Consider the following 13481-nt stretch of genomic DNA (forward strand, 5'->3'; position numbering starts at 1 on the left):
ATGTAGTACACTTTAGGGTCTATTATGAATCTAGCAAGTTATTGTCGGATTTGATGATTTTGAAAATCAAAAGTACCGTCCATGGATTCTCTAGTGTTTCGATGGGAACGAAGAAATGATGGGTAATACCTGTCCACTTATCTTTGAATGGTCACTAAAATCTAATGACGGCAAAGTGTAGCGGTAGCAGTAGAGCAAGGAACTGCAGAAATCACGATGGATGGTCTCAAAAGAATCTATTGAAAATGTAGCGTACCGTATAGGCCTTTTCGTTAAGACAAGCTCCTGTTTCGAAGAAATGATGGGTAATACCTGTCCACTTCTCTTTAAATCGTCAATAAAATCTAATGACGGCAAAGTGTTGCGGTAGCAGTAGAGCAAGGAACTGCAGAAATCATCACCGTATAGGCCCTTTCGGTAGGACAAGCTCCTGTTTCAAAGAAATGATAGGTAATACCTGTCCACTTCTCTTTAAATCGTCAATAAAATTTAATGACGGCAAAGTGTTGCGGTAGCAGAAGAGCAAGGAACTGTAGAAATCACGATGGATGGTCTCAAAAGAATCTATTAAAGATGTAGCGTACCGTCCTTTCAGTAGAACGAGCTCCTGCGTCCATTATGGATGTTGGAAGGGTCTGACACTTCGTTTACCTTGAATTAAAGGGACGCCGACTTCTGGTACCCCGAAAGCGTGTGACTTGAAGCCTAGGTAAATTCCGAGCAATTTTTAGCGATCGGCAACATTGAGCGATCCCTTCGATACGATCCTCAGCCCTGAGAGCGATCTCCGTGTCGGATGGCGCGGTTTTCGACGCGAGCGAGGCATGCGCGTGCACGCACGCTACGTGGAGAAAACCGCACGCAATCCGCTCTCGGCTCTCCGCAGGCGATCCTGACGTTCCGCGCGCGTTCCGCCCTCGGAGGAAGGTGCGGAGAGAGGTCGGCCGCGACCTTTTGACGCGCTTGCGGTGCATATTTCAAGCGATCGGCACTCCTCCGGGCCACGAAAGGGACCGTGGCATGGCCGGGCGTTCTCAGGGTTCCCCTGGGAATGCAAAAGGTAGAAAAAGGAAACGCGCGGAGCAGAGTTCGCGGGGCAACAGCCAAGTAGCCGCCGAGAAGGCGGAGGTGGACGACCAAGGTGGGACAGGAGAAGGAACGACGGAGGAGCCGAGAGAGGCCGGATCAGCGGTCGACCTCGACTGCCATTCCTGGACCGAACGACCGGAACGACCCCCGAGAGGTCCGGTCGTCTTCCTCCTGGTCCCTGCACGCATTCCGGGATTCTCGATCGCTGCGCCACTAAAGGATGCTGGGAAATTCCCATCGATGAGATGCAAGGTCCCATCGGACCCTCCTTTGTTGTCCGTACCCAACGCGCGATGATCCGCTGGACGGACGGAACCTGGACCTTCTCCCAAACTTCCTCTGAAACTCTCTGGGAAACTTCCGTGCCCTCGCTTGGTCGTCCGACTCTCTGCGATTCGCTCGTCTGGAATTACCCGGCGTACCTAGGATCGCTATAAATTTCCCAAACGATAGCAAGTGCTCGCAAAACGGGGCGTCGTAAACCTCGCGCAGGTTGAACACGAGACGTGATCCGTATACCACCCTTAGAGGATGAAATTTCGAGGCCGGAGACAAAGTTCCGTTTACGGAAAATCTCTTATATGTTCAATATGTCGGCGACCAAATGCTCAGCAAACGGAGATATTTCGGGAAATTTGTATTAACTCAGGTAAGGGATTTCATGCTTATTAAAATCGCGGGGCAATATGCTCGACGAATTTAAAAGGTAGCTGCAAAAGGTTGTTTCGCAGCGCATGCTTTTCGTTGAAAATTTTCTGTGCTCACCCTGTGAAAAAATGTCACGTCCTGAAACGTGAATGTTAGAGAAAGAATCGGGAAGATAGGCTGAGTGAACCTGGAATCCATAACGTAAAAACGTTAAAATGGTCATTTTCGGAATTTGTATACCTTTTTTTTAACCCTTGGCTACTAAGAGCGCCGAAAGGCGCCCGACGTTTGGTCCAATATTGCCTGCACGGTCAGACGAATTTCGCCCATATGTCGATATGGCTCCGTGTTCAAAGGGTTGACAGCTCTGGTTTTTGTAAAAAGAAATGGCACAAACATGACAGAAACATTCAAATAAGCCTGTTAATTTTGTTTCTGCCTCAAACTGGGATTCCAGGTTCACACAGCCCGGGAGATATCTACGATTTGGAACTATTCGAGAAGAAACTCTGCATCGGAGATACGTTTTCGGTAGCTAGTCACTGAAGGACGCAAAAACTCGAAGCCGACAAAATCATTCGTTATCGGTGATAACTCCCGAGTAGGTACGCAAGCACCGTGGGATCCATGGCGACCTTGATTGTTCGCCGAGGTGTGAATTTTCGCGATCGATGGGAGCAAGTCGCAAGGTCGGCTCGGATAAGAAATGAGCACGATAACGCGATGAATTTCGTGGGAAGTACTTTCTTTATCTGCGGACCCGATAAGCCGGTCGGCGCGGAGTCGGGCCGTTAATTGCGAGATTAATTGCGGTTGCGTATACGCGAGTCCCGACCGATACGTCGGGCTAAATGAAGCAATGAATAACGCACGGCGAGACGGTGCACTGACCCGACTGGCACCAAGTCGAGGATTCTCGAGGAAATACCGCGGCCATCGACTTGGTGCTTTCGGCGAGATCATTCCTCCGCGAAGGCGAAATTTCGAGACAAGAACCGCCATCTTGGTGCCGATTTGCTTTTGCCAGGTAAATCGAGGATCCTTTGGCCCTTATTCGCACGCAAATAGCAATTAACTATTTTCTTCTCCAATTAGAAGAAACTGGTTAAAAAAGGCCGAGAAAATTTCATTTTTTTTTTCGCGAATCTTGATGGAAACGTTACGGAGAAATTAAAGGTACACGCGATTGACATTTCTTCCTTGTCCTCGAAATCGCTCTTTGCGTTGAAAATCCTTGATGAACAGAAATAGGAGTATTTACGCTCTTCACTTTCCTGAAATCATCCTTGATTTACAGAGTACTTGTTACTTCGGTTACGCGACGGTAAATACATCAACGCTGAGAAAAATTTCATTTTAATGCAGATGTGCCCGACCCTGATGACTGTCGGTCGCAAGAAATAAATTCTAACAAAGGTCAAACGATGATTTCAGGGTTTAAGGTAATTTAAGCGTATTTCATGTTTTTAAGGAATATGAACTAACACATATTTTATGCGTATTAAAAAGAGGTGCAATTTTCGTTCAACTCCGAGTCATTCATTGCTGTATCTACAGGACACTTAGCGTATTGTAGTATAACATTACAGGCTAGAATTGCGGTAAAGCTTCGCACACATTTTTGGTACCATTTTCGAGGAAAGTTTCAAAAATTACTCATATTTAGGTGTTGCTGATTATTCGTCGCTGACAGACTTTCCGACCTTAAATTAATTCAGGTTGTTTAAATTGACCTGGATTTCTAGCGGAGTGCACTTTATCGCAATTTTCCAAATTTTCCGAAGGACGAATGGCAAGTAAGCATCTCGTAAATAATCACGCGACAGAAGGCGAAGAAGAAACGACACGATAGCATGACTCGTGGTAGACACGAACGATAACGTGCTTTCCGAAAAATGAAACACCTCGTTGCTCACCGGTCTGGTTTCGTACCTCTTGTACTTAGACAGAATTAACTTCTGATCGCGAACTGCATACCTCGGCACGAACCCAGAGGAACAAATAAACCAAGGGGTCGAAATGCCTCGGGTGAAGGTTGTACCTCATAATGTACAGAAACTCACCTGTAATCAGACAAAGAGAAACAAACGTTAAATAATGGCATATATGTACCTATTGAATATTTCTATTTATGTAGGAACATGTCGAAAGAATATGTTCATTATTTCAAAAGCTCTGCTGTTCATTCTATGTATAGTTAATAGTTACCAGAAGAGTTGTTACTTATTATCAACATTTATGCCTCGTGAAAATCCTTTGTTTATGTCTTTCGATAAGGATTGGCAAGGTATTCAAGTTTTCCTGGGTAGAGAGGACGTTCGGTGAAGTCGTATTGATTTAAGCCCGGTTTTGCGGAAGGATTTGCGACAGTTCGGAACGGTCACCGGTGGGTAGCAGGTACGGGCCCAACTATCGAACAGGTAATCGTTTAAAGCTTCGCCAGGCACCGCCTAAAGTTCATACAGTTTTAGAACCGTCGGATTAACCCATTACGCAGTTTTATTGCACCCTGCGGAACGTAGTGGATCCGAGAAGCGATTATACCGTTACATATTTACTGGCACTCTAAACTTCACGTTGATGAACCCGCTCAAAGGGAATTTGTAATCCCCTCGCGGACGTTCCCCGTCGTACCGAAAACCTATTTGAATTCGTAAATTTACACCTCATGGCAGGACGATAACCGTATTGTGTCTCGTAACGTATTTCGCACAAATGACCGCTACGGGAAAACACTAAATGATTAGATCGAAGAGAAGGAGCTGCTTCTTGTTCAAACTAAATTTCAAACATAATCTTAGTAGCACGAAATATTTCTTTTATATCTTTTATATATTTAACGAATATCGTACATCTTGTAAATATTTAGCAGACATTTGAAATATTTGCGAAAGATTTACTTTGGAATATTCTTATTATAATGTTAGCTCCACGTGTTTTCATAATATTTTTCTTATAGATATACGAAACATTTCGTTTCGTTTTAATATAAGTATTTAAAATCAAAATCATACGTTTTGCTGACATAAAGAAATTGCAGAACGAAAATGAAATCTACAAGACATCTTAAAAAATATGTCGCTTGAAGTATTTAGCAAAGATTACAAAAACATATTTAGAAATTATCCCGTGCTCCTAGGGAAGTTTCTCGATAATTATAAGTTTTTCGTTGAACGTCGATCAATCATTTGGAGCTCCTTTTTTTATCTGTCAAAACTTTCCTCGTTTCTCGATCATAATTTCGTCACCTAGGAACTAACGAATTAAAGTCCTGAATTTTACTTTGATTTAAAAATAAAAATACGGCCGCGTAGTGGACTGCAGCTTTTGTTGATTTAAACTTCAGTCATGATGTTTGGCTCGATAACCGAGTCGGACAAGACCACTTCTTCGGCTTTGAATATCATTTAACACTGTTTTAGAGGTCTTGCGAGATAAACTGATACACAAGAGACTAACTAAAATAACGATAGCGAGCCTCGCTTTGCATACATCCGACCCTTGAGGACTACAAACGTGGAACGACTTGCAGCATGCAATCGAGGAAAAGGATATTTCAGTTCTCATTTTCCATTAAACCAGCTTTTAAATTTCCGATAATTACAAGTTGACATTTCGCATCTCACCAATCCGTCATTTGCGTCTTTGGTTCTACTCCTAAAATTCACCTCTCTCGTAGGAAAATATAACCGCCCAATTAAAAAACAAAAGAAATGAAGTTTCCCAGTTTTATATCATTCCGGAAACACAAACATGTAACGTTGGAACAAAGCGTTCGTTGCTCAACTTTGAACTCAAAGTTGAAGAAGACCGCTTCTTCGTCAATTACAAGTTCACATATCGCATCTCACCGATCTGTCATTTGCGTCTTTGGTTCTACTCCTAAAATTCACCTCTCTCGTAGGAAAATATAACCGCCCAATTAAAAAACAAAAGAAATGAAGTTTCCCAGTTTTACATCATTCCGGAAACACAAACATGTAATGTCGGAACAAAGCGTTCGTTGCTCAACTTGAAGAAGACCGCATCTTCGTCTCCGAATATCGCTTTGTCCGTTCCAGAGTTCCCATTTGAAGACCATTTGCGACATAAACGGCGCGTTATCCGACTGATGTAAAGCGCACAATTGCACCCTTTGGTTACACCTTGCAGGTACGCTCAATAATGACCAAAGTAACATCAACGAATTTCGCATTGTGTCCGCTCTCTTCGCGATGGATACGAAGACGCGGCAACGCGTGTCGCGCGGTCGTTGCCCGTGCGCAATTACAATCATTGCGGTTATTACGGCCGATACACAGCGCGGGGTTTCCGGTACTTCCGGCGTTGTACTTTCGACGAATTACGGGGGAGCCGTAACGAGATAGCCGCATTGCGGCGACGACGGACTCCTCTCCGGGGTTCCGCGGGCTTTCCGCGGCGATAAAACGTTAACCGCGATTCACCGTATGCCTTTGCCCGTAACGGCCGACTTCTAAGTGATTTTTTTTTCTTACTTTCGCCAAATGACGGGGCCCGGAGGCGGAGGAGTCGCGGGCTCACCGGGAGAGGGAACGGATAACGGAGGGCGAGGGAGGAGGGGAGATCATTCCGCGAGGCCGGCGGCACACGTAGGGGACATAAAATATGTCCGGTCTCGAGATAAATCTCGGAACGGACGCCGGCGTATCCTGCGAAGCCACGCCGAGTAATTGATGCCGAAAGCGACTTTGCGGCCTTCGCGGGCGATATCGATGGCCCTTGATCCGAATGCGCAAAGTGCCCCCCAGGTTGCTCCCGCGAATTCGAGCAAGATCTCCTCCCTTGTTCTCCTCTTCGGACGAGGAGCGGAATCCTCTTCCCCTCTTGACTTGGCATCGCGCGGCCTCAGAATTTGCGGATTTTCTGTGTAAACCTGGAATCCAGTTTGAGGCACTTTTTCCTTTTTTTTTTTTTTTACAAAAACCAGAGCTGATTCAAAAGATAAATATATTCCGAAGTCGAGGAAATTTGGATTTTTCGACACTAATGGGTTCTCCGATGTTACGAGAATTCAGAGCCTTCCAAAACTTCGAAAATGTTAAAATGGTCTTTTTCGAATTTGTTAATTTTTTTAATAGCTCTGGGTTTTTGTAAAAAAAAAATGGCACAGACGTCTACGTCACAGAAACGTTCCAATAAGCCTGTTAATTTTGCTTGTTCCTTAAATTGGATTTCAGGTTCATACGGCCGATTTCCGCAGCTGCCTCGATCGTGGTCTTGCCGGGACGAGGCTGAAATCGATTTCTTCGACAGAAAAATCGAGCTATTCTTGTCGATTGCAATTTTATTCGCGTGGAAAGATCAATAGGGAATCTAAGCGACGTCAAGGTGTTCGCAAATATCCTTGGCCGAATGCTGAAAGTGCCCTCACTCCGGATCTCGCGGATTCGGGTCCGATCTCCTCCCTCGCCTTTGGTCTCCGGATGAAGGCGGAGATCGCATCTCCATCAATTTGGCACCCGATGTGTTTGAAATTTGCGGATTTCCGCCCTTGCGCCAAATTCCACTGGGCTTGCGGAAGACCGGGGTTTTCTCTTCGATTACGATTTCCTTCGTGATGAGGAATCGATACAGAGAGAACTTTTCGGGGACTATTTTCAAACGCATTGTGTCGTTTGCAATTTTATTCGCATGGAACGATGAATAGGGAATTTAAGCGACGTCAAGGTTGATCTCCGGATGAAGGCGGAGATCGCATTTCCATCAACTTGGCACCCTATGTCTTTGAAATTTGCGGAATCGATACAGGGGCCTAGGCGATGTCAGAACTTTTCGGAGACTATTTTCAAACGTATTAGATTTGAACACGCGGAATATCTCCTCTCTCGTCCGCTTCCCCGGACAGAGGACGGAATTCGCAACTTCGTCAACTTGGCACCCGGCCCCGAGGGGACTCGCGGATTTCCGCACTTGCGCCAATTTCTCTTTCACTCTTACGGCAAAGTTGGCGAAGAACCGAGCTGTTCTAGCCGATTTCGATTTCCTTGCGCGGAACGAGCGTTTTGACAACTACGACTACCTCCTATCGGTAGTAACGTTGAAAAAAACAACGTCAACGGAATCCCGTAGGCGACGCCGAGAAATTCAACGAGCGCGTGATACGGAAAGAAAACGGACGTTAAAGTGAATGAAGGTAATTTATTAATAAACCCAAAACCGTTACAAATGCATAGACGATCACTGGCGAGTCGTTACCGTTTACGCTCCTACTTTGGAACAATAAATCTTCTAGCGATGCTCCTCGGTAACGGCGCCGTCTCCGGCAGAGAACGGTAACGCGTGGAGTGCGGCATTATCATTTGATTTTTTCCCCCCTGGTAAGAATCCGCACGACGATAAATCTCTTAGCCGTTTCGCCCGAGTAAACGCCTTACCCGGTGACGAGTGACGATCAATTCCAAGATCGCGTTTAATGATCGACTCCTTGAAACGGTTTCATACTATTGGGTATTGAATACCCGTGCTTCTAGGTAAGTGGGTCGTTTGTTCCGTTCAGCCTCACTTCGGAGCGTATTTCCTGCGCGAGTACGTTAACGTGAAATTATTTCTCCTCGATTTTGAGCGTCAAGTCCAGGAACTCGATGCAGGGCAAAGAATGGATTTCGAGGACGAACCCGAGTGGTCTTGGGCGAACAAAGGTGGCGAATAGGGTGTCAACGGATGGAACGATCCAGGAAAAAGTTCTTCGCGTGATGACGCCGGGAAAAGTCCCCCACGATACGGTGGAAAAAAAGGTCGAACCGCAAACGGATGCGGAATCTCGACGGCCGGATGCGGTGGTGCGGTACACGCCGCACACTTCCGGCGAAATTTAAGCCTTGCCCACGTGGGTTGCGGGGATGCTCGAGAATCCTCCCAAGGGACTCTCGACGAGACGTCGAACCTTGACAGGAGACTTCCGGTCGGATAGCTATCACGGAACCGAAAGGGACGTCGAACCGGAAGTGGTGAAACTCGATCGGAACACCTTGGGGACGACTCGAATTATGAAATCTTTCAGTGTTACCTAATTGAAAATATGACATTTTCCACGGAGTTTAGTCGTTATAACGAGCGATCGTGATTATTTGACATGAAATGTTAATCATGTATTGCAGGGGGTTACGGTTGTTTTCAATGAGGTGATCGCAGAAATATTGTAAATTGCAAACGACTGGATCGCTCTGTAATATATTCTGCGTGTGTTTATTGACGTTAGAAGAATTTTATTGACAATAATGTTACATGAAGAAGCATGCTTTTTCTTTAAGATGCGTATTTATGCTCGGGGCTTCTCGAAGAAACGATCTTAACGAAGACTTAAAGTATTCTGAAAGTGTACCGTACACCTATATATATATATTTTTTTTTAAAGCGAAATTTCAATTTTTCGAAAAAAAAATTTGGTCTCTTGCTTGGGATAAATACATTTTTTTTTTTAAATGAAATTTCGCACGCATGAAGACCTTCGTTAGGGTTCCATAATCACGTGTTAAAGTTTCAAATTATTCGGTGCACCCAGTTTGGAGAGAAGTTTTATAAATAATGTCTTTTTAATATACATGTATGACACTTTCGTAACACCTTAAGGCGGCATAATCAAGACATTAAGCCCTGTCAGTGAAATAAGTACCTACTTCCGCTTCGAAGTTTTATTTAGCAGGAACGGGGGCAACCGGTTGCCGCCAAACAAAAGGGTTGAAATAAAAAAGAAGGCCCCAATTTCTGGAAAATGCGCCGATAGCACCGGTTAAACATAAAGAATTCTTCCAGAATACAATTTCCTACACTTCATATCCCAGGTCTTGACAAATACCCTCAACCCGTGGGATTCGAGAATCCAAAGACAGAAATGTTACGCAAATATTACGAGATATATCTCGACGCGTATATTCTGACATTTGTTTCAGATCGAAATCCAATTCGGCAATAATATACATTTTTCCCTCTACGCGTCGCCATATTTTTTATATCGTCACACACCCATGTACAGACTACTTTAGGATGAAATCGTCGAGCGTGCCGAGAAGAGACGACAAATAAAAAAAAGGGAGGGAAAAAAAAGAAAAAAAAACAAAGCCCCTAGGCCAGTGGTCGGTCATTCGTTCACATAGTCCAGGGGCGTCGCGTCCTATCCACCTGTTCCCTCATCGCGCCTCACGTCCTCGCCATATTCCTCGTTCCGTTTCTCACGTTTTGCCAGCATCGTTTTCCCAGAATAACGGGCAGGTGCGAACGCGCGTCATTACCAGGGAAGGTAGCCACAAGCAATAACGATCGACGCCACCGAATTAACGTACGACTTATCATCCCGGCGACGGCCCTCTCCACGATCCCCTGAAAACGAGATACTACCGCCATAGGGTAGGATATTTTTCTCGCGCCTCCCTTTTCCAACCTTAAAGACCTCCACCGCCATAACGTATCGGCAGCTAAACGTAAACGACCTAGCATCGGCATTTTATATTCCTACACGAGTTGCAATATGGCAACCCTCGAGGGAAACGGCGCTTCTCGAGGCGTGAAACTTCCAATACCTTCCGGCCGATCGGGCCGAATTTTCCCGCCGTTCAACGAAACGGGTGGCGTTATCTTCAGCGAGAACCTCGTTTCCACCTACGACGAGATCGCCCTTCGAGGGCAATTACGCGTCGACGCGCGTGCTCCGAAAGTTACGTGCAGCGGCACCGCGACCTAATGAAACCGTTTCCCAGAGGAGAACCAGCTTTCCCGGGGGACGGAACCCTCCTCAGGAGGGCGTTTGTTGGCACTCGCCGAGAAGCGCCGGCGGAGACACAATCCAAACGCGGTGGAAGTCGTTTCCTCGAGCTGAACGGCCGCGGCAAGGTATACACGGCTCCGCTCCAACGCGTCGTTCTCTTCCGCGGTCCTCGCGTCGTATCCTAGGCGCTCGCTCAACCTCTCCCAGGAATGGGCACCTCTGTTCTTAGCAGCCCCTAATATGCATCCGCCGTATCCGAGCCAGCCGTTTCCCACGGGGTAGCGCCCCTCGCAAAGTGCTCGTCGTTTCGCCTCACCGTGCCCCGAACTCCCGCCGCTCTCGCGCCTCGGGATTTTAACCCCCTGAAATCTCTCCTTAAAGAAATGGAACGACGCGCCGGGATTTTCACCTCTTGGCCGTTAGGTTAGGTTAGGTTAGGTTTTAGGTTAGGCCGTTGGGCCCGCGATTCTTTCCATTTTCCCTCGCTTCCGTGGAATCGCTGGATCGCTTGCACCGGAAATATGCTGGTCGTAGATGTTGGTCTCGGAGTCGTACTTGATAGGAAGGAGCCGTATTTGATAGGGAGGATAAGACGGAAAGCTTGTCCCTGTCTCCTTCGCGCGCCAGGCGATACGGTTCTAGATATGAATTATACATCCTCGGGCATGCAGCCAACGGAGATGCGTAATTGCCCTCTTCCGGGTTATTTATTGTCCGCGATCTTGGGGGCGCACGCGTGCCGGTAACGTCTCGCTGGTAATAAGGCCGAACGATGAAAAATGGTGTCGTTAGGAAACGTATAGCTTCTCGATCTTTGCGGAAGATGCTTATCGTTATTGGGATGAGAGGAACGAGAGCCCCGTTTGGCTTTACGTAGGTGTAGTAAATGATAGTAAAATGATTTGTCTATCGGCCTTATGAAACTAACATCTAATTAAAATTATCGGAGAGAAGAACGAGTAGTTTCGGGTAGAAATATGAAATCCAGGATTTGTCTATTCGCAAGTCCACGCAACATCGATTTTCTGCATTTACCTCCAAATCATCGATAACAAACTTGTAACCTGATAAGCTATTAAAATGGGACGAAATATCCGATACCAGTAAACTCCTTCGTTCATAATTATCTTGTCGGATAAATGTATTTTACATGTTTCTCTGAGCGGGCGTAGTTCACCATTTTAAGGTCAGGGATTAATAACGTCCACAAGAAATTTTTCATACTTTGGTGAACGTCTTTGTGCGTCTTATCTGTAGGTACTTACTTCCGCGTTTGCGGAAATCAATTTCGCGGGGGCTTCGGGAAAATTAAATGTAATTTATGCGCAGAGAGTATGGATCTTTCAATAAAGGACACGCGAAGAGGCGGACCGGGAAGCCAGGTGGAAGCGCCACGGGCGTCGCGACGCCCCTTATCGTCCCGGGGACTTTCCTTCGCGGCGGAGATAGGACTCCGTCGGGCGTTTGCCGGAGGTCGAAGCTCCGTGTACACGTCCACATACGCCGTGCACTCACATAGGGACACGCGGGTACCTCCGCCATCTTTGGCTTCCCGTCGTGATAGTACGTACCAAGGGGTGTGTTCGCGTCGCGACGACGAGGCGATCTCGTCTTGCGTTAGAGGCTCTCAACTGGTTCTGCACTATAAAAGAAATTACGCGCAGCCGACTTAGAAATGATCCACAATTGTTCTCGTTAATCATCTTTGTCATTGTTCGTCGTCGCATAACATTTCTAACCTTTTTTTATTATTTTTTTTTTATTTATTAACACTATTTCTACCACGATTTTGTGTATACCTATTTCGACCAAAATGATGAGCTGAAAGAAAATGATACCGCTAAATAAATTTAACAATTATTATTCGAAAACTCAAAACATTAATTGAGAAAAAAATTATTAAACTTTGAAAATAATTTCAAGTTAAAATTTTAAAAGGTGTCTTTTGACGCGTGAATTCACGTCTTTTCAAGAATTAGTTTCCGTAGCCCAAAAGCTAGCGAAATACGTAGCCGTTTTCAAAAATATGGATTTTCACAAAATGGCATCGATTTGCAAGGAAAGATACGTATTTTTCCCTAAATCTCGTTAATTAATGTTGCATAAAGAAACGCGAATATCAATACATTGAAAAAACCATACGTATTTCGCTAGATAAACTTATCACGAATAAAATAAAAAAGGCTCAAGACGATTGATTGAAAATTGCCGGAGCTAGAGTGCCCACCGATTTTTAAACTGCAATTTTAAGAAAAACGCGTTTAAGATATAAACGCGTAAAAATTGTTTTTTTATTTTTTGAAAATTTCAAAGTGGTATAACCCCTTAATTATCATTTAATAAGTAGTGAAGATAAATAAAAATAAATATAAATGTATATAAATAAAAATAAATATAAATGTATATAAATAAAAATAAATACAAATGTATATAAATAAAAATAAATAAGAACGCACCAACCGGCACGGCTCGGGGTAGAAAAACGCGTACACCCATTGTTCTGCCGAAACGGCATTCCACTATCCCTGAAGGCATGCGTACCCGGCGAAGCCGGTCGAGCAAATATCCCGAGCTTAAACGGTCATTCTTCGGCAAATCCGTCGAGACGGTTACCGCTCCTTGCACCCCGTTGCATTATACACCACTCGGCGGCTCGCTACTCTAATTAGAGGGGACCGAGGCCGGCAGGTGAGCGTGGCGAATGGCTCGATAATCTCGCTCTCGGAGTGATCGCCTTGCAAGCGAGAACCCCTCGGACCGGCTTGCAATGGATTATCCGATCTCGAGGGACCACCCCGTGGAATGAAACCACCCCTCGGTTCCGGGCATCCCCCTCCTTCTCTAGGTTTCGGTTATTTCATAGCCGCCCGCCATTGTCTTGGGGGGAAGGATAAATGGTCGAGGATGAGACGGAGAGGGAGCGCTATTATTAGGAAATTAGTGGACGAGAGAAAAGCCGATAATTAGGGATTACGTCGCGAGACAATGCGCGAGGACAGGTGGAGCCAACCCCATTGTCGCA

General features: G+C 45.5%; 1 protein-coding gene across 5 annotated transcripts in view; it reads right to left on the bottom strand.

The window, feature by feature from the left end:
- The window catches only part of LOC105703925 (brain tumor protein), a 125409-nt gene that overhangs the window by 41709 nt on the left and 70219 nt on the right, over window positions 1–13481 (bottom strand). The window contains exon 1 of one of the 5 annotated variants that reach the window (XM_012432717.2): window positions 3670–3764. The exons of 3 other annotated variants lie outside the window; for them this stretch is intronic. The gene's annotated coding sequence lies outside the window, so the exon portion shown is untranslated. Of the gene's footprint in view, window positions 1–3653; window positions 3765–13481 lie in introns of those variants that run through there. One more of the 5 variants, XM_012432718.2, reaches the window with a different exon arrangement.

Source organism: Orussus abietinus, unplaced genomic scaffold, assembly GCF_000612105.2.
Source record: "Orussus abietinus isolate OABI.00-Male unplaced genomic scaffold, Oabi_2.0 scaffold36, whole genome shotgun sequence".
NCBI lineage: Eukaryota > Metazoa > Arthropoda > Insecta > Hymenoptera > Orussidae > Orussus > Orussus abietinus.